Source organism: Serinus canaria, chromosome 24 (genome assembly GCF_022539315.1).
Source record: "Serinus canaria isolate serCan28SL12 chromosome 24, serCan2020, whole genome shotgun sequence".
NCBI classification, from domain to species: Eukaryota; Metazoa; Chordata; class Aves; order Passeriformes; family Fringillidae; genus Serinus; species Serinus canaria.
In genome coordinates this window covers 2,031,955-2,058,120 of record NC_066337.1, presented here as the reverse complement: position 1 = coordinate 2,058,120, position 26,166 = coordinate 2,031,955, and the positions used below count along the sequence as shown (strand labels likewise).

Here is a 26,166-nt window from a genome sequence, read left to right as displayed (position 1 = left end):
TTGTTAAATTAAAAACCTGGGATGTGAGAAATTTAAATGCATGTAGCTCCATGGCCAGACAAACCTGCATGTTCAACCTGCTGCAGCCCTGCCAGCTCCTGCTCCAATTTCTCTTCCTTCCCCACAGCCAGGCATCAAGGAAATTACAACTAGAAAACAAAAATTCTTTCTAAACGATGAAACAATAGATGATCTTTTGACATTTCCAGCGCTGTTTGCAAGGGAATGAGATAAAATGTAATAAATTCATATACTTCTGTGTGTTTCTTGGCTCCAGCAGCTAAAATTTCCATCTCTTTATGCAGGAGTCCTGGGGAGCAGAAATCCTTGATAATGCCAAACAATTCGACACTTTATTTTCTCTTTACTCCACACCATGCAAAACACAGGCTTCAAGCTGCCAGCTGCTGGGAGTGAAACCAGATGCCACATCCCTTTTCCATATGGAAACAGAAATCTCCCCGTCTGGGGGGGCCGTGTGCTCCCCTCAGCCCCAGCCCTCCCTGACCCCAGGGCTGCTACTGGCACACAGCAAAGGCTCCCTCCAGCAGCAAAAAAAACACTATTTCAATGGTGCAATTGTCATTTTCTACACTCAGCCTGGCTCTGATTCTGGTACCATCAGACCCACAGGACATCAAAAAAGATTTACCCCAAGCCACCATCATATTTCCTAATTTTAAAATAAAGAAGTAAACAGAGAGGTGTGAGTAAAACTACTGCACTTGATAAATTTTTCACAATAAACTTAGCAGAAGCTTGCAGAACTTCCCTTCTTTTGGAGATGATGAAATTTAAAAGGATGGAATTAATAGGTGGACATGAAGTGGTGATAAGAAAAGTGTCCAAATAATTAAAGAATAATTAAGCATTAAATGGGAGATAAGGCATTACCAGCTCAGACCATTTTAGGAGGAATACTTCACAGATTAATTGGAAATGGGAAATGTCAAATAAATAAATTTGGGTGTTGACCTAGATGTCAGCAGCAATGGAGGAAAGTCTTTTCTCAACACTCAGAGAGACTGAATTAAATAACTCCCATGTGAGTGAGTGCAATGACAGCAATCCCCCAGTCTGAGGCTCGTGAGACCAGTAATAAAATATGGTTAAAAATATTCAGGGAAAGCCACACTTGGGGAAAGTGAGACAGGTGAGAGCAGAATCAAAAATAGTTTTCCCTTTCCCCCCAGCAGCTCATACAACACTTCTGCACTCCCAGGAAGCTGAATTTGACTCCCCAGCCCCAAAAAATCCCTTCAGAGGGGTGTGACAGAGCCTCCCCCAGGCACAGTGGCCATCAGGTCAGGCAGCTCAGGTGCAGCCTAACGGACCTGTGGCTCCTCATCCTTCCTGATCCTTCCTCTGCTTGGTTGGAGTTAACAGTTACAGCTCCAGAGAAGAAAACATCATGTTTTAGCAATGAGGTCCCCAGCGAGGCTGTTTAAAAATTAATTAGTGCCATGCAACGTATTAGCCATGAACAGAAATTTTAGCTTTTGTACCTTCTTCATTGCCTCCTACATGGGTGTTATTCCAGCTTTTCCATGGTTCTCCCAGCCAGCCAGGACCTACACAGAGCACACCAAGGGAATTACTGGCTGTGTCTCCTGGAAATACCCAATTCAACAGCGAACACACACCCCGACGTGATCTCTGAAGGTTTTAAATAAATTAGAGCCATATTTGCTGAGAGGCTGGAAGGTTGGGAGCCTGCTCTGCTCACAGAGGTGCCATCACCCCAAACCAGCAGCTGCCTGTCCAAGGCAGTCCCTGAGCAATGTGGGAGTTGTGGTGTGGAGGAGCTGAGGTCGTGGCTTCACCCAGGATGGAGGACAGAGGTCCTCCCTCCATGGACAGACATGGTGGAGATCACCCAGCCCTGGAGATGGAGAACCTTCAAGGATGGAGGTCTGCCAAGCCCAGATGTATCTGCCAGCCCCAAAGTTGAAGATTTTGCTCCAAACTCAAGGAAGAAGATCCTCATATCCCAAAAATGGAGATACTCTCCCAGCTCTGAAGGTGAAGATGCTCAGGGATGGAGCTCCACAAAACACAAGGAAGAATCCACCCAAACCCAAGGCTGGGAATTCCCCCAACCACAAGGAAAGGGATCTCCCAACCCTGCAGATGGAGGTCTCCAAAACCCAAGGATAGAGACCCACAAACTTCAAGGAGTGAGCTCCTAACCCTGAGTATGGGATCCACCAACCCTGACCACGCAGAGCCTCAGAACCCGAGGACCCTCACAGCCCTGAGGACAGAGATTCTGCAGACCCTGAGGATGGGGAACCCCCACCCAAGAATGGAGAGAGGAATCCCCTCCAGGACAAAGACCCCCAAACCTCAGGATGCAAACCCCATCTCCCCCAGCCCCGTGGAGGGCAATCACCCCCTGGGACATCGGTGGCTGAAATCCTCACCCCACCCTGCACGGAGCAGAGCCTGGGGTCATCCCCCTGCTCTGGCAATGGCCACCTCCCAAAGGGCAGCCCCAGAGGAGCCAGCACTGAGCTCCTCTGGCAGTGAGAGAGGCAGCAGGGAGCAGGGAACCTCGCTGCGTGCGCTGCCTTCAGGTGGATCGCGGAGCTGAGGGGAAATTCGCTGGGACATCTGGAATATATTCATTTTATGGCATGTTTCATATCACAGACAGGTACTTTGAAGCAGTTAAGTAGTAGCAGGGCAGCACGTCCCCATGGGTGGGCTGTGGTTTGTGCTTTCAGCCCGAGCTGCACCAGCATGACAAAGGGGCTGGGGAGACAGAGCTGACGTTTTCCAAACACAGCTTTGTGCCTCTGGGGGAAAATCCAGCAAGAAATTAAAACCCAAAAGGCCAAAAAAAAAAAAAAAAAAAAGAATAAAAAGAAAAAAAGAATGAAAACAACCCCCACATCTAAGTGATGTTGATCCCCACATCAGGCTATTAACAGGCCCATCACAAATTGTAAATGACTCAGATAAATTAAATGGCTTAGCAACTGTGAGGAAAGGCCCTTCAGAAGATTCATTTGTTTTGTGGAAAAGAAATTATTAGGGAATTTAAAATCTTTTCCTGCAGCTTGACACAGGCACCCTGTCAAGCCCACATATTGCTGCTCAGGCAGCCCTGGGAGCCAGTCAGCTCTGAAAGAAGTGAGAGAATCAGAGAATCCCAGAATGGTCTGGGTTGGAAGGGATCTTAAAGATTCTCCCAATTCCCTGTGACTGGCAAAGACCCCTCCCTCTGTCCCAGGCTGCTCCAAGCCCTGTCCAGACTGACCTTGGACACTTCCAAGGATGGGGCAGCCACAGCTGCTCTGTGCCAGGGCCTCAGCACCCTCCCAGGGAACAATTTCTGTTTGATACCTAAACCTCCCCTCTGTCAGTGCAGTGCCACTGAAGTGCTCTGGGAGCCCCCAGAAGCAGGGGGATGCAGGAATGCTCCTGCTGGGGAGCCACTAACGAGGCTGCACCTCCTCCTAGAACAACTATTCAGAGCACCAGCCAGTGAGGAGGTCTGAAAATGGGATGGTTTGACCCAAAATATCTCCATGCAGAGGGAAAGCTGGCAACTGAGCTGCAGGTAAAAAAGAAAGGGGGGACAGTAACACGGGGCCCGAAGTTAGGGTTCAGTGAGGTGCAGTGATGCCAAACCTGCCGTGATCCCTGAGGCCCAGGGAGCTGCAGGGATTCACCCCCCAAAGCAGGGAGCCACTGCCTTCCTCCCCTGCTAATTCATGAAATTCATGCATTGAACCCACCTGACTTCAGAGGCAAAGCCCAGCTCCCCATTCACAGCCCTTTTAGCTCATGCAAAATTCAGGGGCTGCTCACCTTCAGATGCTGTTTCACCAGCAGCAGCAACTCAAAACCCCTTTTAGTGGAAGTTCAGAGGTATAAAAGATGCAAAACACCCCTAAATTATTCACAGGGTGTTTCAATCAAAGCCACACTATGGGGTGAAGGGAAGGATCTGGTGACCCTGGGGATGTCTCCCCACCTCTGTCTGGATGGGAAAACCGTTCTTGTATTTATTGGGGAGAAGTGAATGGGGGAGGCAATAAAATAAAAGGGTTTTCTGTGTCCAGGAAGGGCGGGAGAGTGGGGAATGCAAGGGGAATCCATTTTAGGGTGCATCCAACCAGAGAATCCTGGCTGCATTCGCCCTTTGGCAACACTGAAGCTGTTCCAAACTTTTATAGCACCAGAGGAGTAAAATTCAAGTGGGGCATGGGAAGAGAAATTGCAAACCAAGAAATCCAGAAAGAAAGGACAGAAACTTTTAAAAAGAAAAGGAAACTCAAAAATTATTATTTTGTATTTCAAATACAGGAGGTTTTCAAAAAAGGAAAAGCCTTGGAAGACCCTTTTTCTTCCATTTTTCCCTCTCTGTTTTGCTTCTTACTCTTTCATTGAGCATCCAAGTGCTTCTGAAAAATTTCCAAAACTTTTGGATTTTTTGGGGGGCAAAACCCCAACAGCCCAATACAAAAAACCCAAGCCCAATCCCAAAAGTAGGACACGGAGCCCTGCTCAACCCAGCCTCAGCTTGGGGCTCCCTAATTACCCAGTAATTGTATTTATATGCTGCCGGCACACTCGGAAATGCAGCTCCCAATAACCGAGGTCAGCATCAATATTAATGTCCTGCCTTGACTCTCCATACTCAGGGACCAACGAGAGGCAAAAAAAAACCATCACAGCAAAGTGAAAAGAGGAGCAGAAAATGAATTTTAGAAGTATTTTTCTGTGTTCAGGCAGGGAGGCAGAGCCTGAGATTGAATAAGGGGAGCAGCAATAAGAGCAAATATAAGTTCCCATCTCTGAGGCATAAATCTTCCAGCAGTGCAAAATATTTTTACCATCCAAACTTTGAGTTTCCCCACAGGTAGGAACAAACCAGAAAAACTCTTCTCTTCCTGTGATGGGATTTCTAAAACTCAGGGTCTTCCCCTGACCAGAGTTACTCTAAGACATTCAGATTCAAATATTCACCCCTGCAAAATCCAGTCCTCTTTTGGTTGCTCATGCAAAACCCCAGGCTTTGGGCGGGCTCAGCTGGAAACAGCCTCCTGAGAAGCACTTCTTTTCCAGGGATAGTTTGGGAGCATATCCCCACAGATCCAATATTCTACTGCATAAAATGTACACAGAATATTTGCAGAAATGTGGCTGCTCAGGGCACAGTGAGGGCTGCACACATGTCCCAGCACTACTCCATAATTCGACTTAAAACTGTCTTTTCTTAATAATTTCTAGGCAGAGCCACTTGTCACACCAGGAGCATTAAGGCAGAGTTTAAATGGAGTTAATAAAGTATTAATAGCCTGCAGGAAGGCTGTGATGGATTTGAGCTGCATGTGCTCAGTAGCCCTTGTACAAGTTGTTACTGCCAATGTCCGTGCTCGGAGCACAGCTGAAAAATCAGAGGTCTTCCAGGAGAAATGCAGTTCCAAGAAATCAGACATTTCTCATGGAAAGATGCATGTTCTGGGGAGTTCTCCCATCAAAATGAAAGCTGGCAGCTGAAGAGCAAACGTGGATGTGGCATTTACTCTGTGGAGTGTCAGGGGTGGTATCAACCCACAGCACTGACACATTAATTCATGTTAATTAACACTGAAAGAAAACAAATGGAAGCCATAACGTTCATGCCCAAGAATTTACCATTAAGACATTCCTGGACCATCATTGTGCAATACTTTCTTCCCAATGCAATTTGAGAATTTCCTTATTTTTAGTCAAATTCCAAGCAAGAAAAGGACAAATTGTGGAAAGAATTCAAAAAGAGATGCTCTACTTCCCCCAGGAACTGTGGCTGTGAAGGCCTTGGTGACACATTTTGAGCAGATTTTAAACATCAACACTGACCCCTCAGAGAAGGCCCAGCTCTGCACTGATGGCTACAAGAGCAGCAGGTAACACATCAATTAACCCTTCAAAGACCAGCCCTGAGTTAAGGACTACAAAGGCAAGGAGTGAACTGTTGATCCTGCAGAGAAGACCCAGCCCTGCATTGATGACCATGCTGTGCAGAAACAGGACTCAAGCCAACTGCCTAAAGGCTGCCATAAAAATCAAATGCTACTATTAAGTGATTTCAGATATTGACAGAAATCTCCAGGGACTAATTACAACCTCGTTTGGCACTCTGGGTGGAAAGCACACTCTGCAGTGAAGCCTTGGCCATCAATTCTGGTCAAACCTGAGATCTTTCTAAAGAGCCCTTGTGTGACCCAGTGGAAATGGCAATTCTTCACATGGAATTTTCCCCAAAGCCTAAATCGCCTCTTTATTCAATATTTCTTAGTTCTAACTTGTGGAAAGAGGCTGCGAGGTCTATTCCAGGAGGAGCAGTCTGTGAGAAAATGTCAGAGGGTAAAAACATCTCAGGGCAGAAAAGTGAGGATTTCCCTGGAGGGGCTGAGTGGCACCTCCAGAGCACCCAGGCCCAAACCAGGAGGGGTTGGTTTTTCTTTGTTGGGGTGACAAAAGAAGAACCACGAGAAGGAGCAACACCTTCTTCCACCTTCTCCAGCTGCACAAGGTCACCACCTTTTGGGCAATCAGAAATGCTGTTTCTCCAGCCAAAACCCTCACTAGAAGATCTTCCCCAGCCCTTCCAAGGCAGAGGAGTGAAAGGAGAGCACCTTCCTCCAACCTTTCCATCAGCCTCAGAGAAACACCAGAATCACCACACCTGCAGATCCCTCCCTGCCTTCCCCTCCCCAATGCCTGCTTTCCCAGAGGATCCTCCAAGATGTCCAAACCCTGCCCAAAATCCTGACCTGCCAAACAAACAACTGAAATCAAACGAGGAACTGAGTTAATTAATAAACTGGGAGCTGCTGAAGCACAATCCACCTTCCACACCAGACACAGGGCTCCAAGTCTGCCCCCACTGCTCTCCCATGAAATGGGAGCTGCAAGGGCTGAGAAATAAAAGAGATTCTGAGGCTTGCTGCAGCTTTTCAGCTCTCTGATGAGACATTATTGGCTGCTCTCCTACACAGCTGCTCCCTGCTGAATAGGAAATCCCACCTCCAGTGCCACTGGCCACCAACCAATGTGGGAATAAATGCAAGTTTTGGGATTGTTTTTTTCAGTTGATGTGAATTCTTTGGGGATTTTTTTTTTTTTTGGCAAAGGAATACGAGGTGATTTATCCAAAACTGCATTTAGATGGAAAAATCCCCTCTTTGCTGTCTCATCCCTACCTAAGGGGGCAGCTGAGGGTGGCCAAGGGCAGTGACCACCACCCTACAGCCAAGTGGGTCAGGACTATTTAACACCAAAACCTGGGGAGAAATATTTTATTTCTTCAGCAATAAATGCTCCTTTTCCCCAAGTGCTAGTTCAGAATGGAGGAAAACATTCAGTTTTGAAATGCCTCAATGAAATTTAATTTTTGGTTTGAATCAACAGCTTCACTCGGTGCCATTTTAATGCTATTTTATGCTGAAATGTCAATTGGAAACTAACATTTTAAAATGTCAAAACATTTCACGTCTGCAGACGGTGCCGATAGTTTTTTACTTCCATGTGTCCAAACAGAAAATGCTTTTGGAATTTTACCATGGAAAGGGAAAAAAAATTAAAAAAAAAAAATATATACATATATATAAATCAATATTTTGACTTCTTTGAATGAAAACAAAGTTAAAATACAATATTTCCTCTAGGATGCAAACAATATTTTCTGACAAGCTGTAATCACCAAAAAGCAATCTGAGCCAAATATTTGCTACCACAGTCTGTTCTAGCTTGATGGCAAGAGAAGAGAAAGAGATTTTTGATATTGTAGCCTCTCTGACCTCGTTTTTTGCCAATTCTTTCCAGGGTGCAGGAAGCTCCTTCCACCACACAGAACCATTTCCAAGGCACTGATTTTCCTTTAGAGTGGGGAAAATAGCCTGAAAAAATGATGGTTCTTCTCCTCTAAAAAGGGAGAATTTGGGAGGGATTTGAATTTGGGGGGGGGATTTGAATTTTGGGGGGATTTGAATTTTGGGGGGATTTGAATTTTGGGGGGGGATTTGAATTTTGGGGGGATTTGAATTTTGGGGGAATTTTCCCTGTGTTTTGCACTGATGACACTTTACCCCCACCCGTTTGGGGGAGCTGGGGGGGAAATGGAACTGGGAGGTTTTCCCCCACTGCAGGGAACACGTGCACAGGGTGTGGGGGTTTATCCAATGTAAATGCAATCATCCAGTGATCCAACCTTTTAAATTCCTGCCTTGCCCGTGCGTTACCAAAAAAACAAATGGGAAAAAACCCAGGAAAAGAAAGCAAATAGAAGACAAGAAATCCAGGGCAGTCACAGTAAAGAAAGAAAAAAAAAAATAGAATTTTGCTTATTTTTCTGGTTCCAGGGGCAGGGTGCAGACGCAGAGTTGGAAAATGGGATGAAAACTGGTACTTTTGGTAGTTTTTATCAGCCAAGTTTCTCGCTCCAAATCTCACAGCTCCATCATCCCTGATGGTGCAGCTCAGCCACCCTCCATCACCTTTCCATCTCCTCCAAATTTCTACTTCTCTCCTTTTTCCAGCCCAGGCTCCAGCCCCGCGCGGGGAATAAGCGCAATTATCTCGTCTCGCCACATTTTTCCAGCTCTGCCTGAGGTTTAATTAAAGCCAAGAGAAAAACACAGAGGAGCAGCACTGGGTTCTGATATCACCCCACCACATGTGGCAGGGAGAGGGGGAAAAATGGGAGGGGAAAAAAAACACATAGAGAAAAAAAAAATTAGGAAAAAAACCCCACCCTCTTCATCATCGACTTTTTAATTTAGCAAAGCTTCCTGGATAGTGCTGCCTCATCACATTTCCTTTAAATAAATATAAATATAAATATAAATATAAATATAAATATAAATATAAATATAAATATAAATATAAATATAAATATAAATATAAATATAAATATAAATATAAATGTAAATATAAACGTAAATATAAATATATATGTAGCTATGCAGGTGTCCATGAATATATGGACAGGAGGATATGCACACACCCTATCTCTATAAAAAAAAGATATATATATATAAATATAAGTGTAGCCTAATCCCCTGTAATCTCCTTGAATTACACCTCAACCACCCTCCACACAGGTGACCTTTCCACAGAAGGCTGTTTCTATGCCAACAGCATTGTTTGAGTCAGGCAAGAGAAAAAGTACAGCACAATAATCTGTAATTTTTCCTTAATTCAGTGTTCTCACCCACGCTGAGGAGCCAGTTGATGGTAGGAACACCCTGGTCATGGGAGAAAAAGAGTATTATAAATTAATTAATATCTAGGATTTGAATATGAAGGAAAGAGGGTTGTAACCTTGGGCCAATCTAGATTTTGACTAAATTTCTGGAATTGTTTTTTCAGTGTAATTCCCCTCATTTGGGGGTTTAGGAGCAAAATCCTACAATTTTCAGGTCCTTTCCCTCTTGAAATCTGCATTTCTCCCTCCTGCTCCATCTCACCTTGCCAACACAATCCACAGGTATCAGCTCCTACCAACAAGTCCATCTATGGAAAAGTCACAAATCTCCATATTTTACCCATTTTTACTGTTTTTTGAGGAATTCCACCAAGTAGTTCATCTCCAGTGGGGGCAAAAAAATAATAAAATCAGCATGCATAAGAGATCTGAAACGCTTGAGAAATTGTTATAACATGAACCAAGCCAGCACACAATGTCAGGTACTAAGTGGTTATGAGATTTGACTGAGCAAAACCAGCTCAATGTAAATAATTTCCCAGAGAAAAAGACTCTTTTGGGTCTAGATAATGTTGCTGCATTTAAAATTTGGGATATTTCCCCTCATTTTTTCAGTTCCTGCAGTTCCAACTCAGCCCATAAAGCTCATCCCAAAGCAGAGAATCTAACAACGATCAGAGAAAGAAAAATGAGATTTTTCCAGCACAAGTTTTGGTGAATTTTGAGAGTGGCACAAAGACCCAATGACTGTTGGGTTGAAGCATCCCCAAAATTGTATTTTTCTGGTTTGTTGAGGAAGGGACAACCTCCAGATTCCTGCATATTCTTCTTATTGGCTGGTGGGGATTTATTTCTGTGTTTCTTCTGACCCAAGCCCAACATCTCCAGGGTCCCAGAGGGAAAACATTTCCCAACAGATCCATCTCACGAGCGCTGAACCAAGAGGATAAAAATACCGGTTGCCATGGGAACATAAACTCTGGAGTTTGAAAATACCAGAATTAAACCTTACACTAATTTCGATCCTTAAATCCCTGGGTTTGCATCTGTGTTTTGGTGAGGAGCAAAAAAACCTAAATTTCAAGGCCTCTGCCAGGGTTTAACATCCTTACAGATATTTTATCTACAGCTGGAAGCATCCCCAAGTCAGGAAATAAATTTATAAATTTTAAAATTTAAATGCAGAGTTAATTTTAAAATAGAAATTATTTTCTAATTGAATAACAATTTTATAATTTAATAAGAGACATTATTCTCTAATTCAATCATCTAAGTGAATTTTAAATTAAAAACAAGGATTAGTCCAGGCTTGTGGAATCACCTCTCACCACCCAGCCTTGGAATCTGCCCCATGGATAATTCCTGGAATCAGGGCAAGGAATTGATCATCCAGGGCCAAGAGATACAAAATTCATTTCTGCATCTTCTGAGATTAATTTTACTTGCTCAAAATACACTGCAATCCGTTAAAAAACATTAAATAATAGTAGTAGTAGTAGTAGTAGTAGTAGTAGTAGTAGTAGTAGTAGTATATTAATATAATAATATAATAATAATAATAATATAATAATAATAATATAATCTGGCCCCAGAGCTAATGATGCTCAGGCAGAGAATCCCCAGCTCAGTGGCAGCAAGAGCTTCCAAAAGGTTTAATGCAACTTTTGGAGTTGGTGCTGAGTGAAATTGCTCAGCCCAAATAGGGAAAAGCCACACTCAAAGGAAAAGAAATCATGTTTTACTCATTAATAAGGAGTAAATTTGGGATCACCAGCACAGGGAATGCTCTGCTAGGCAGAGCTGAGTGATAATAAAAGGATCATGAGCGAGGAGGGGACATCAATATTCCTCACCACAAAGGAAGATTCCAATCATTAAACTTGAGTTTCCAAAGGAAAAATGGAAGAGGGAATCCCCTCCCAGTATCACAAAAACTGAGTTTTTCTGCAGCTAATCAGAGTTAACGATCAGAGTTACTGCAACTCCTTAGTTGGCAAGGACAATCAAAGTGCTTTATGCCAGCACCAGAGGAGTGCTGAGGGCTGCCAGGGCTTCCATGGGGGGCTCTGGGTTTGCTGGATGCTTTTCCAACACTGTCCCAAGTGTCTGGAGCTTTGGAAGAGCTGAATCAGTTCAACCTCAACCAGTTTACCAAGGGTTAAGTTTCCCTCAAACACAATTCAGGCTGATGCTTTGGACTCCCCCCAGTCCCAGCTGCAAAACTTCAGGTGACAGAGACAACGTGGCACCCTGGTGCTGCCACAAAGAACAATCCCCACTGTCTTTTCTCCCAAAACAGCAGGAATGCCGCATAATTTCATTTCTCTAGAGGAGCAAGGCACAATCCTGCTGCATTTGGAGGAAAATCTCAGTTTTGGGGCGTTGTGGATGTTAGTGGGACTCTGTCTGGTGGAGAAGCAACCGCGGGGATTTACTTACCCAGGTGACGCTTTCCTGTGGCAGCAATATCCCCCCAAACCCCAAAAACTGGAGGAAAAACAAGCCTGTGGGCCCAAAAAGGGGTTTTTTCACCTCGAATTCCTTGCTGGGAGAGGAGGCCTGGCTGCTTGCATGCCTCCACATTAAAAAAAAAAAAAAAAAAAAAAACTAAAAAAGCATGAAAAAGCGAAAAGGAAAGAAAAGCAAGAAAAAGCAGAGGAAAAGCAAAACAACGAAAAAGCGAGGGAAAGGTGTGGGGGCAGAGCAAGGAAAAGCAGGAAAAAAAGCAAGCAGAAGGCAAGCTCCTTGGTGCAGTTTGGGAAAAAGAGCAGCTTTCCCATCGCCCCAGAATCCCTCGCTGGCCCCCAGTGGGCTTGTGCAAACACCATCGAGCGGCCGCGCTGGCCACGCTCCTGGGGCTGGGGCTTTAAATAAATACCAGAGGCAGCAGCAGGCAGGGCAGGGGGAGAGGCTGGACCCCCGTCCCGGCAGGGAACGGCCTGAGGAGGGTGCTCAGAGGGGGAGCTGGGGGAATCTGCTGCTCCCACATGTGTGAAAATGGGATTGTCCAGGCAGCGCTGCAAGGGAGAACTTGGCTTTCAAAGGGAGAGGGAGTGAATGGGTGGGGTATGGTATATACGTGTATATCCAGCAATAGGGTTGTATGGTATATACGTGTATATCCAGCAATAGCGTTGGTATGGTATATATGTGTATATTCAGAATTAGGGTGATTTATTTTATACACATATATGGTATATATGTGCATATGACAATTAGAGTTGGGTATGGTATATATGTGTATATCCAAAATTAGGGCTGGGTATGGTATATATGTGTATAGCAGAATTAGGGTGGGTATAGTATATATGTGTATATCAGAATTAGGGTGGGTATGGTATATATGTGTATATCAGAATTAGGGCGGGTATTGGTATATATGTGTATATTCAGAATTAGGGTGGGTATGGTATATATGTGTATATCAGAATTAGGGCGGGTATGGTATATATGTGTTATTCAGAATTAGGGTGGGTATGGTATATAGTGTATATCAGATTAGGGTGGGTATGGTATATATGTGTATATCAGAATTAGGGCAGGGTATGGTATATATGTGTATATCAGAATTAGGGTGGGTATGGTATTATGTGTATATCAGAATTAGGGTGGGTATGGTATAATGTGTTATTCAGAATTAGGGTTGGGTTTGGTATATATGTGTATATCAGAATAGGGTGGGTATGGTATATATGTGTATATCAGAATTAGGGCAGGGTATGGTATATATGTGTATATCAGAATTAGGGTTGGGTATGGTATATATGTGTATATTCAGAATTAGGGTTGGGTTTGGTATATATGTGTATATCAGAATTAGGGTGGGTATGGTATATATGTGTATATCAGAATTAGGGCAGGGTATGGTATATATGTGTATAGCAGAATTAGGGCAGGGTATGGTATATATGTGTATATCAGAATTAGGGCAGGGTATGGTATATATGAGTATATTCAGAATTAGGGTGGGTATGGTATATATGTGTATATCAGAATTAGGGTTGGGTATGGTATATATGTGTATATCAGAATTAGGGCAGGGTATGGTATATATGTGTATATCAGAATTAGGGCGGGTATGGTATATATGTGTATATCAGAATTAGGGCAGGGTATGGTATATATGTGTATATCAGAATTAGGGCAGGGTATGGTATATATGTGTATATCAGAATTAGGGTGGGTATGGTATATATGTGTATATCCAGAATTAGGGCTTGGTATGGTACATATGTGTATAGCAGAATTAATCTGGGGGGTTTCATCCCAAATTAGGCAGAAATTCAAGGAATGATTATGGCAGAGGGAGAGGGGGGAGGCCACCACATCACCCAATGCCACTGTGCATCTTATATTCTATATTTTATATCACATATGTTTTACATTACAGATTACATTAATAGAAGTTTAGACGTTCTCTAGCATTACATATTATAAATGTTATATAAATGTTATATATTATATACATGTCATATGTGTTATATATGTTATAAACGTTTTATGTTATATATATTGCATAATATATTGGAGTAATATGTATTAGTTATATTCCAATTATAGACTCTACATTAATCTATATCATACAATACTTAATGTTATATATATGTTACATATAATATACATGTTATATGTGTTATATATATGTTATATATATTACATAATATCTTGGAGTAATATGTACTAGTTTTATTCCAATTATAGATTAGACATCAATCTATTTTATATCATATGATACTTAATACAATATACATGTTATATGTGTTATATATGTTATAATGTTATATATATTACATAATATCTTGGAGTAATATGTACTAGTTATATTCCAATTATAGATTAGACATTAATCTATTTTATATCATATAATACTCATTATAAAATATGGGAACAATAAATGCTTTTGTCTCTTCTATTTCCTTACATGGTTACATATCTATGATCTATAGGTGTCCTTTCCTTATGGTTATATACCTATGATGGGGATAACCTATATTTTGTGTTATTCTAATGTCTATTGCCCATCACTGCCATATATCATTTGTCTGATGTGAGATGTAACAGATGGATTTATCTATGTGTGAGCTTCGGGATTTTCTTGGGTATTTAGTGGGGAAAAGGTCTTTTCCCAGAGGTACCTGCTGGGGCTGGGACCACTGGAAAATCCCTGCAGAGCACAGATTAGGGGGGGATGTGGCCCTGGCACAACTGGCAAGGGAAGATGCTGACAGCTGTTTGCAACCTCTGGCACTGAACCCCTGAAAACTCCACTGCATCATTTCAGGGGGGCTTTCAGTGCCAAAAAAAAGAAAAAAATTAATTTTAAAAAATGCCCTTATTGAGCATCAACCTCACAAGCTGAAATTTGGTGCCTTTCCCCATCCCAAATTCTTACCTGGACCTGGTTTTCAGCCCATCCCAGCTAAAAAAGAAGTCAATAAAGGGAAGATGCAAAGCTATTTATTAGGATTGATAACAATCATTAAAACTGGCTGGGTAGGAAAGCACGATTCTGCTCCAGAGAAGGAAGAGGGGAAAATGCAAATTCTGCATGAAAAGAAGATATTTCCCTAATCGCCCCAATCAAATGCTGGTGCAATTATCTGTGGCCAACCCAACGGGTTAAAATTATCCTCTTCATCTCCGGACACAGTGAGGAGCCGAAAAAATGTTTCATTTTAATAAAAATGAAATCTGGACCCTGCAGAAAGCAGCTTCGCTAATGACGTGTTTACACAGAAAAAGACAATTTCTATTTAATGGTGATTACTAGAGAGAAGAAATTAAAGTTCCCAGAGTCTGTGGGTTAGGGATAATGGGGAGAAAGTTATTGAGGGTGTGTAAATCAGGATGTGGGAATGGCCACGCGTGTGGACAGCTCAGTGCACACAGCTCTGCTTCCCCAGGTCTTAGTGGGCAAAAAGGGATGTTTTGCTATGCAGATTTATGTGCCTGTGTTTGCATATATGCAAATTTATTGCATTGCAAACGTGCAAAGGCACGGGGAAAACTGGGAGGTGTGGGCGGTGTGCAAACGTGCACCTGGAAATGCCCGTGGAAACGGGCACACACCTGTGCAGACACAGCCTGGGGGCCAAGGCACATCTGTGAGCAGCCAATGCACGTGGCAGCACGCACAGAAATGCAACAACGCCCCAGGAACACGCACAGGAAAATGCAAACACGCATGGGACACACGTGTGCAAACACACATGCAGATGTGCAAATGCACAGGGACCAGGGGCCAGCACAGCAACCGCCACAAGGCAAAATGCATCCCTGCAAAATGCATCCCTGCAAAATGCATCCCTGCAGTACCCCCGGCTGGGCAGGCCCTGGCTGCACTCCTGGGATCCCACTCGGAGTTTTAAAAGTGCACAGTAGGGTTTGATCCTGAAGCCGTGCCAGAATTTCAGGTTTTGGCTCCCCAGGTGAGCGGCGCAGATCCTTCCTATTCCTTCTACTTATTTAATTAATTTTTAATTATGGCTCTCCTTTGAAATTATTTTTTCAGGAGAAAAAAAATTACGAATTTCTTTCCGAAGAAGCCAAGACAAGATCTTTTCACAGCCATCTCCCGCCTAGGATGAATTAAGTTTTGGGGTTCCTCTTTGTGCCAGAGCCATCTCCATCCCGCGCCGACCTGTGCAAACCCATCCCGGGGCCAAACCACTCCAACTCCTTTAATGTCTGCTCCTTCCTAGAGCAGAGCAAACATCTGCAGAACAAGCCCAGATGTGAGCGGTGTTCCCCCCCCTCCTTGAGGAATTTCAGCTCCAAGGCACATAATAAGGCAGCGTCTGGGATGGTTTAATAATAGTAAAATGAGAATCGCTGCCGAAGCAGAGTGAAGGGCACACTCGCCAGGAGCTTTGCAAAACAAAAACCAGCCCCGAGCTGGAGTCTCGGGGGAACACTTGGATCAGAGGAACAGTAAACAACGCACAGAAATGCAACTTAATTATCTTTACAAGCCGAGTACACACCCGGCTGCGGCGGCTCGGCACGGAGCTGGGAGCAGAGAGGGGCCGGCATCCCCACGCTGAAGCTGCAGCATCCCCACAAAGCCAGGAAAAAAGGCTTTTCTGCAAAGTTCTGCTCGAATTTGCACTCAAGAGATGAGAACAACAGGGCTGATGTGGGATTGGGGATGCTCAGCCTGACTTCTTATTCAGCTCGGTAGAACACAGCTTGGTGGGAATTTTGGGCTCGTTTTTTTAAGGAAAAAACTCTTGGCTTGACCTTGTCAGGTCTCACTGTATGCATGACCACCGTGCCCCCTGCACTGACAGCAGCTGGGGAACTGCTACCCCTCTCTCACCAGGATGCTCTTCCCCAAAAACTGCTGCAAAAAATGGGAATGGGCAGGAAAAAAAGCCCATTTATATATATATAAGACCATTTATAAATACATATAAGCCCATTTATATATATATATATATATTTATATAAATAAATATATGTACATTTATAACCTGGAAATTGTGTTAATGTAAACTGAGGATGCTGATGAGGACAGAAGTGATGTTTGAAATCACAGTGTGGGAATGGTGTCAAGGCAGGGAGGGTGGAAAGGACCAACCTAAGGATGCTGGGCGGGATTAGCTCCAGGATACAAGAATCAATCCATGGATGTTGGCTCTCATCAAACTAAAACTTCCAGCTAAATACAAAATGAGGATGCCCACAAGGGTCAAGCTAAGACCACGCCCATAGATCAGGTTCAAGAACATCCAAGAACATTCAATGCAACCTGAAGGTGCATAAATCCATGGAACCTGCTAAGATGCACCCACTGGATGCACTTCCTGAGGGAAATGCAGAGAAAGTGGTCGAGCCACTCTCCATCACATTTGAGAAGTGGCAGTCTGCACTGAATGGAAAAACAGCCAGAGGAGAAAGGGAAAAACAACCAGAGAAACTCTTGGGGTGCAGGTGGGGGAGAGCTGGACAGGCCCTGGCCCAGAACCCCCCTGTGCTGGGCTGATCCCCAGCCTGGGCAGCAGGGCAGGGGGGATTCTGCCCCTCTGCCCCCCAGGTGAGACCCCACCTGCAGAGCTCCAGCTCGGGGCTCCCAGCACAGGAAGGAGCTGGAGCCACTGGAGCCCAGAGGAGGCCACGGAGATGCTCCAAGGGCTGGAGCCCCTCTGCTCTGGAGCCAGGCTGGGAGAGCTGGGGGTGTTTATCTGGAGAGGAGAAGGCTCCAGGGAGAGCTCAGGGCCTGAAGGGGCTCCAGGAGAGCTGGAGAGGGACTGGGGACAAGGGATGGAGGGACAGGACACAGGGAATGGCTCCCAGTGCCAGAGGGCAGGGATGGATGGGAGATTGGGAATTAGGAATTGTTCCCTGTGAGGGTGGGCAGGCCCTGGCACAGGGTGCCCAGAGCAGCTGGGGCTGCCCCTGGATCCCTGGCAGTGCCCAAGGCCAGGCTGGGCAGGACTGGGAGCAGCCTGGGACAGTGGGAGGTGTCCCTGCCATGGCAGGGGTGGCACTGGATGAGCTTTAAGGTCCCTTCCAACCCAAACCATTCTGGGATTCTGTGACAGTTAAAATTAAACCAAAATCCTGTCTGGGCCCAAACCAGGGATGTCAGCTGGGATCAGTCCAGGGATGCTGGAACCAGCCAAGGCCACTAGCAGAGCAAACTGAAGATGTGGCCAGGACTAAAGCAAAGACACTGGCCTAAAGCAAAGCTCAGCAACTCTCCATTTTCATCCAGCTTTTTAGAAAATGCTGATCTCGATGTCTCCCAGGCTGCCAACAGCCTGGCAAGGTCCTGCAGCCCTCCTCAGCCCCTCCAGCAAGGCAGGAATGGGGTTTTTTATAACCTGACTGAACTAGCTGGGACAAACAGAGAGATTTTCTGGCAGAGCTGGGATCACAAAGGTCCAGCTCACTGCTGGCTGCAGGGCTGAGAGCAGCCTGGGGCTGTCTGCACGCTGCAGCCATGCCTGGAAGTCAGCTCAGCTCCCCCAGAGCCCAGGGCCTGTTCCTACCCATGCAGTTCTTTCTGCAAAAATCATCTGTTGCTGCCAGTTAGCTCATGACACAGCTCAAGCACATGAATCCAGTGATGTTTTGCTCAAAAATTGCTTTTTATCGAAAACTTCTTGCAGAACACACTGCTAGTAACTCCTGCACCCAGCACAGGGGTTGGTTGTTAAATGGTGATGCTCCTTTCCAAGGGATATTCAGCTTTCAGCTAAGGCTTCCAGCAACCCCAAACCAACCAAAACCTTCCCAAAACTCTGTATTTACTTCTTGAGCTCATCTGAACACCTCAGGATTTGGGTGTTTTTTGGGGCTTGGGTTTTTTTGACACCTGTCTCTATTGGCAAATGAGATGGCTGAAGTGGAGAGTAATCCAGTCTTTACCCAGCTTCAAAAATAAAATTCTTAAAAAGCCTCATGCTCTGAAATTCACTTCACTGCTTTTTAAATTCTTTTATATTATAAAAACAGGTGCTTTTTCCTGGAAACATAAAATTTTTCACCACTCCCTTGGCACACCTGAGCTAGATTTAAGCCTCAGAAGTAACACCAGGAAAGAGAAAGCTGCAAAAAATCGTGGATTTCCTGCAGACCCAACAGCAATGCAACAGCTGCAGGAAACAACCCAGTCCCCAACCACCCCCCCAGTTACACCCAGTGTCCAAACTGGAACTAATTCCTCTGCTCAGCTTCAGCACAAGGAAGCCACATTGCAATATCCTTCTGCCCTGGGATGAAGATAAATTAAGACCTAAGTGTTGCTAAAGCCCCATTTGATGCTGCATCCTAAAAAAGAATTAATTTGCAAATGGATTTCTAACGACTTTAACAAGGCTGCAGCTCTGACAGGGCCAGATGTGATGCTCTGCAACCCCTCCAGCCTCTTTTTCCACACATTTAAGAGCTGCAATGTCACAGTCCAGCCCTGGAGAAGTTTGGGCCACAGTTCTACGAGCTTTGTGCTTAATGAGGGGCAACTAATTAAAGTTGGGAAGTGATGACTCCGTCAGGAGACCCTGCACCAAGTCTGTCCCAGGGTTTTTTGGGAAGTGAGCATCCCTGGCCGTCTGGTCACTCATCCCAGCAAGGTCACACCTGCAGTAATTAAAGATTTGGGCTCGTGGGGTTGCACCAGCCTGGCACCATCAAGGCTCTCCACTGAAACAATCCCCAAAAATATCCTGAATTATTCTGCTCTTAAAACCTTCTGAAACACAGAGGGCTGAAAGCTTGGAGGGATGCAAGCCCCAAACCCCAGAGGATGAGGATGCTGCAGAACCAAGGAGGAAGATCCAGCCTGGCTGGGTGCCAGGTGAGGAGGAGCCCCAAAAGGACAGGGTGGAAATGAGCCAGAGCAATCAAGGCAGGGAATGCAGAGCTGGTGGCACCCGGCGCTGGGTAATGGAGCTCTGCAGCAGCAGCTGGCAGCACTGTGCTGAAAAATCCACAGTTTCACCCCAAATCAGATGCTGAAACACCAGGAGCAACCCCAAAAATGCTGGGAGTAATCCCAAGCCCCAACCAGGATGGCCCCAAATATAAAATACCCAGCAAAATAATAAAATAGGCCCCTAAATTCGTCAAATCTCCTCCCCCACAATGAGAAAAATATCCCAAAATAGAATAAAACACCTCCAAATAAATTAGAAATTAAAATTAAGAGATACTTCAAATAAATTAAGGAATACAGAAAAAATAAAATGCTTCAAAAAAACCCCCAAAACACTCCCAAAATATTACATTCCCAAAATCACAGAATGCTCAAAATAAGTAACAAAATATCTCAAAATAGCATAAAACACCTCCAAATAAATGAAAAAATAACATTAGGAAATACCCCCAAATAAATTATGGAATACAGAAAAAATAAAATCCTTCCAAAAAGTAACAAAGTACTCCCAAAATCTTACACTCCAAAAATCAGAGAATGCTCCAAATAAGTAACAAAATATCCCAAAATAGAATAAAACACCTCCAAATAAATAAAAAAATGGAAATTAAGAAATACCCCCAAATAAATTATGGAATGCAGAAAAAATAAAATGCTTCAAAAAAGTAACAAATTCCCAAAATATTCTATTCCAAAATCACAGAATGCTCCAAATAAGTAATAAAATACCCCAAAATAGAATAAAACGCCTCCAAATAAATAAAAAAATGGAAATTAAGAAATACCCCCAAATAAATTATGGAATGCAGAAAAAATAAAATGCTTCAAAAAAGTAACAAAGTACTCCCAAAATATTCCATTCAAAAAATCAGAGAATGTTCAAAATAAGTAACAAAATCCCCCCAAAATAATAAAACAGCCAAAGTAAATTGTAAAATAACCCCAAGTAAATAACAAAGCCCACAAATAACCAACAAACTACATCTCAAAACCAATAAATAATCAAACAAATTGAATAATTATTGAAATATCCCCCCAAAAAGGTCAAACAGCCCAAGTCTCTGCCCCAGCCCTCTGCAGCAAACACAACTCTCGTTTGAAAGCCACTCACATTTCTTTGCTTTGCCCCAGAGCAGAAGCTGAAACCCAGCTTCCAACCCTGCCCAAGCTGCCCCCGCTGCCCCCAGTTTGCCAACCCCAATTTTAGGGTTTTTTTCTGCTTTCTAAACCCCCAAAGAATTAAATCAAACCTGAGGTGGCCCCATCAGAAGACCCCCCCCCAATTTTGTAATCACCAATTTCAGACAGCTGCAGAAGGTGCCTAAAAATGCCTTGACATCAAATATTCTGAGGGTTTCTATTTGTCATGATATTAATAATGGGAATTTTGGGGGTTTAATTGCAACCTGAGGTAAGAGTGCATAAATGTTATATTAGGAGTTTATACTAGAAACTCTGTTCTATAGGATTGTATGTATAGGATTTCCTGATTTACCATTCAAAGCTTGTGAGGGATAAGGAGAGCTGTTAGGAGGTGGAAAAGCTATGGAGAAAATGGATTTTTGGGATTGGGGATTGATAAACAGAGGGTATTTTGATGTGTGAACTATTTATCCACAGCCAGGAAAAGGCCAGGAAAAACCCACACAGAGTGCTGGAAGGGCCTGGAGGTCAGGGAGGGCCTTAAAAAGAAACATTTTGCAGTTTTTAAATGAATTTTCTCTCCTTTTATCTCTTAGGGGAGTAAGGGTGAGCAGCTCGTGGCTGGGAGAGGCAATTTCCCATGGCTCCTGCAGTTCAATATTTCCAACAATATATTTACATTGAGACATCCTCGTTCCTAGGGCCAAATTTATTATTTTCCTTTCTAAATTTATTATTTTCCTTTTTAATTTTTTTTCTCACGGGGCACAGGCAGTTTTTGGGGGAGGCACTGGATGTGTGCAAGGCAGAGCTGCAGAAACCTGGGATGCAATGCTCAGTGAAGGATGCAGTGCCAGTCAAGAGCTGTTCAGAGGCATTTTAAATTTTAAAAAAAAGGGATTTTCCCTGAGATAATACAAGATTAGCTCCCCTGGTTTGGTGGGCAAATCCATATTTCAGTGCTTTAACACCCAGAAGAGTTGGAGTTGTAGCATGATGAATATGCAAAGAGCAGCGTCCGAGATAAAGATAATTGGACCATTTTAAAAAAAAATTATATATATATTTTTTTTTTTACATTTTTATATATTATCTAGAAAATATTTATATTTTTATTATATAGTTATACAGTTATATAGATATATATTTATATGTTTATATTTATATATATATATTAAAAGAACATTTATATTCCCATACATATAGAAAGGATATTAGGAGGCAGAAAGAGGACAGGTAGAAAAAAGATATGTATATATTGAATTAATATCTTGGATCTATATACCTTATATTTCCAATGGATATCGTAATAAATTTATATAATAGTGTGGCTATAAGGATATAATATATGCAGTGCATTCATGCAATATTTCCAGTGGGATATAATGTAATATATCCAATATATTCCAGGTATATCCAATCTATTCCATGTATATTTAATGTATATTCAATATATTCAATGTATAATCAATATATTAAATTTGATTAAATTTATATTCAGTATATTAAATGTATATACATACACACACACACACACACATATATATATACATATATATATATATCGTGTGTGTGTCTCTGTGTGTGTGCATAAAAAATTCAAAATACTCATCCAACATAACCCAGGAAATGGGTATAATGTAATATATCCAATACATTCAATGTATGTTATAGGTCTGTATCTATATCTATCTCCCATATAAACATATATCTATATATATATCTCCCATATATATATCCAATGTGTTTGTATGTATATATACATTATATGCACTGTATATTATAGATCTGTAGCTATATCTATCTCCCATATAAATATATAAATATATATCCTATATATATCTCCCATATATATATATATCCTATGTGTTTGTATGTAAATATATTATTCAAAATAATCATCCAACATAACCCAGTAAATGGATATAATGTAATATATCCAATATATTCAATGTATATTATAGGTCTGTAACTATATCTATCTCCCATATAAACATATAAATGTATAAATATATACATATATATATATATCCTATCTATATCTCCTATATATATATATATGTGTGTGTGTGTGTGTGTGTATATATATATATGTATATCTCCCATGTGTTTGTATGTATATACATATTATTCAAAATAATCATCCAACATAACCCAATAGAAGGATATAATGCAATATATCCAACACACTCAATGGGTATTCAACATATATATTTATATATAATATCCACTATGATGGATCCAATGGCTGGATACAGTGGAATAGAGGTACTAGAAACTGTATATTTCACATATATAAATATAAATATACATATACGTATATATATGTTAATATAGATAGATATAGATGATATATAGATGACATAGATATAGATATATATAGATATAGACATAGATATATAGATATAGATGATAGATAGATATAGATATAGATGATATAGATATAGATATAAATGATATAGATCTAGATCTAGATCTAGATAGATGTAGATATGACTTCCATAAGCATTAACCCTTTCTGCTGGTGCTTTTCATTTCTTTGTCAAACTCTCACAAGCCCCAGCTTTTATTGAGTTTTTGGCTCTCTCTCCTCCCGCCCCCTGGTGAAAATCAGCATTTCCTGGGATCCCATTAAAGCTGTTCCCTCCATTTTTGGTGCACCGTGCAGCCAAACCCAGCTGTTCTGGAAATGCAGCAGGGGGACACTGCAGAAATCAGAGTGCCCATTCTGAGCTGCTTTTCCAAATCTCCTCCAGCTACACCAGCACCTGCTAACTGGGGGGTGGCTCTGGCTCTCAGGGAATTCTGCTTTCCTGAAGGGCTTTCCCGGGTCCCAGCTGGATTTCCCTTTGCCACCAAGCCCCACTCCCACATCTGTGCCAGGATGCTCCAGCCCTGAGCACCATCCAATGGCCAGCGGTTTAAATCTGCTTTTCAAAATAAAAAATCCCCCAAAACCCCAAAAATAAAGGTCTTGGGGGAATTGATTTTTGTTTAATATTTTTAAAAAATTCATTTCCCTGAGCTGTGACTCCACATGGTACCATGATGGATCCCAGGTCCATCCCAGCACCTGAAACACATCTACATCCCACAAAAGAAGGGAAAAGGAAGAGAAAGGATGGGGAAAAAAGGGGAGAAATTTCAAAATCAAAAGGTTTTAGAAATAAAAATAACACTCCAACAATATCTGCTTGAGGAACACAGTGAGACTCCGAAATCCAACCAAAACCCCCAAAAGCTTTGACTCCACCCCTGCCTGTGGGGCCAATTTCTGGTAGCAGAAATGGATATTTTATAGCAATAAATAGATTATATTGAGAACATATATAGCTCGATCTATAGTATTTCTAATTCATGTTATTATAAATAATATATACTACCTAATAAATAGCGAGGTAATAATAAATACATAATAAATAGCAAGGTAATAATTCCTTATTATATCAAGCCTTATATAGCAATCTAATACCTATTCTATAATCAGTATATCACTATATATCAAGTATTATAAATAAATATATCAATGTGAATAGATCCCAATCAACTCCTGCGAGTCAGGATTATGCCATGTAGTTATTTAATTATTTATCAATATTTGTGAGTAACTCATTACAGGTTATATATCAATGTTATGTAGCAAACATTTCTATACTAATATTTATGGCAATGAATAGAATTTATCAGTATATACACAGCAAAAAAAAAAAAAAGAAAAAAGAAAAAAGAAGGAAGCTTTTTGCAAATTAGAAGCAATTTAGATAAAAAACCATTTTTAAAAATTGTAACAGAATATTTTGGGAAAAACCCACTTCACACCTGAGCAAGGCCACGAACACCCAGCACCCAAACCCCCCTGCAAGCCCAGCACCCCGGGGCGAGCCACCCCAATCAGATAAAAGAACTTGTTTAAATCTCTTCGTTTTTAATCTTTTTGGGGGTTTTTTTTGTTGTTTTTTTTTTTGCCCACAGAGCTGGAGCTGGGAATCCATTAGCCTTTAATGAAGTGAAACCCTCATCTTGCCGGAGCCACCTCATTTAGCGCAATTGTTTCGCAGCCATTACGGAAAGACAATTACAAGGAAGCGGCGAGAGTAATTGGAAATGCTGGCAGGAGTTGGGCGAAATGATAATAAATAAAAATATTCCCCCTAATAAGCTTGCCAGGAGGGGGGTGGGCTGGAGAAAATCAACATAATTAGAACTGAACCTCGGTGAGGAAAAACAGACAGCGGGGTGGCGAGCGCTCGGCGTGGAGGAGCGGGGGGAAAGTGGAGAAAACTTTGGGTTTTTACTCAAAAACCAGCAGGGAAAAGATCTCCCCCCACCTGTAAGCAGCTATCAGGAAGGAAAGAAATGGGTGGAATGGGAGATGATGGCCACAGGGATGCCTGTGGTGCTCCTCCATCACCTGGTCCAGGCTGGAATTAAAGGCAAAAAAAAGCTCCAAGGTGAAATGGGTTTTTGCTCACAGGACATCATCAAGGAGCATCACTGGGTAACAGGAACTTCCCCTCATCAGATGGGGGGGAAATACAATTATTTTTGTAAAATACAATTATTTTTGTAAAATACAAATATTTTTGTAAAATGCAGTTACTTTTGTGACACCTGCACTATTTACATTAAGAGCAGAAGGCATTAAGGACCTGGATTTGGGGGAAAAGGGATCAATCACACTCAAAACCCAACACAAGTAGCTGGAATTAAAACCAAAAAAAGCTTAAAAGCCAAATTAAAGCCAATAAAACCCAAAGAAAAAGCTCCAAAATGAAATGTTTTTTTGCTCACAGGATGTCATGGAGGAGCATCACTGGGTAACAGGAATTTCTCCTCATCAGATGGGGGAGAAATACAATTATTTTTGTAAAATACAAACATTTTTGCAAAATACAATTATTTTTGTTAATTACATTAAGACCAGAATGCATTAAGGACATGGATTTGGGGGAAAAGGGATCAATCACACTCCAAACCCAACACAAGTAGCTGGAATTAAAACCAAAAACAACCTCCCAAGTGAAATGGTTTTTTGCTCACAGGACGTCATCAAGGAGCTTCATTGGGTAACCAGAATTCCTCCTTATCAGATGGGCGGAAAATACAAATATTTTTGTAAAATACAATTATTTTGGTAAAATACAGTTACTTTTGTGAAACTTGCATTATTTACATTAAGAGCAGAAAGCATTAAGGACCTGGATTTGGGGGCAAAGAGATAAATCACACTCAAAACCCAACACAAGTAGCTGGAATTAAAGCCAAAAAAAGCTTAAAAGCCAAATTAAAGCCAAATTAAAGCCAAAAACAACCTCCAAAGTGAAATGGTTTTTTGCTCACAGGACATCATCAAGGAGCATCACTGGGTAACAGGAACTTCCCCTCATCAGATGGGGGGAAATACAATTATTTTTGTAAAATGCAATTACTTTTGTAAAACCTG

At 42.2% G+C, this 26,166-nt stretch overlaps 1 protein-coding gene across 3 annotated transcripts in view; it reads right to left on the bottom strand.

Annotated features, from left to right (window-relative positions):
- PKNOX2 (PBX/knotted 1 homeobox 2) overlaps window positions 1-26,166 on the bottom strand; it is a 102,897-nt gene that overhangs the window by 49,909 nt on the left and 26,822 nt on the right. The window contains exons 2-3 of one of the 3 annotated variants that reach the window (XM_050983632.1): window positions 1,506-1,571; window positions 65-149 (exon numbers count right to left, since the gene is read on the bottom strand). The exons of 1 other annotated variant lie outside the window; for it this stretch is intronic. The gene's annotated coding sequence lies outside the window, so the exon portion shown is untranslated. The remainder of the gene's footprint in view (window positions 1-64; window positions 150-1,505; window positions 1,572-26,166) is intronic. One more of the 3 variants, XM_030232129.2, reaches the window with a different exon arrangement.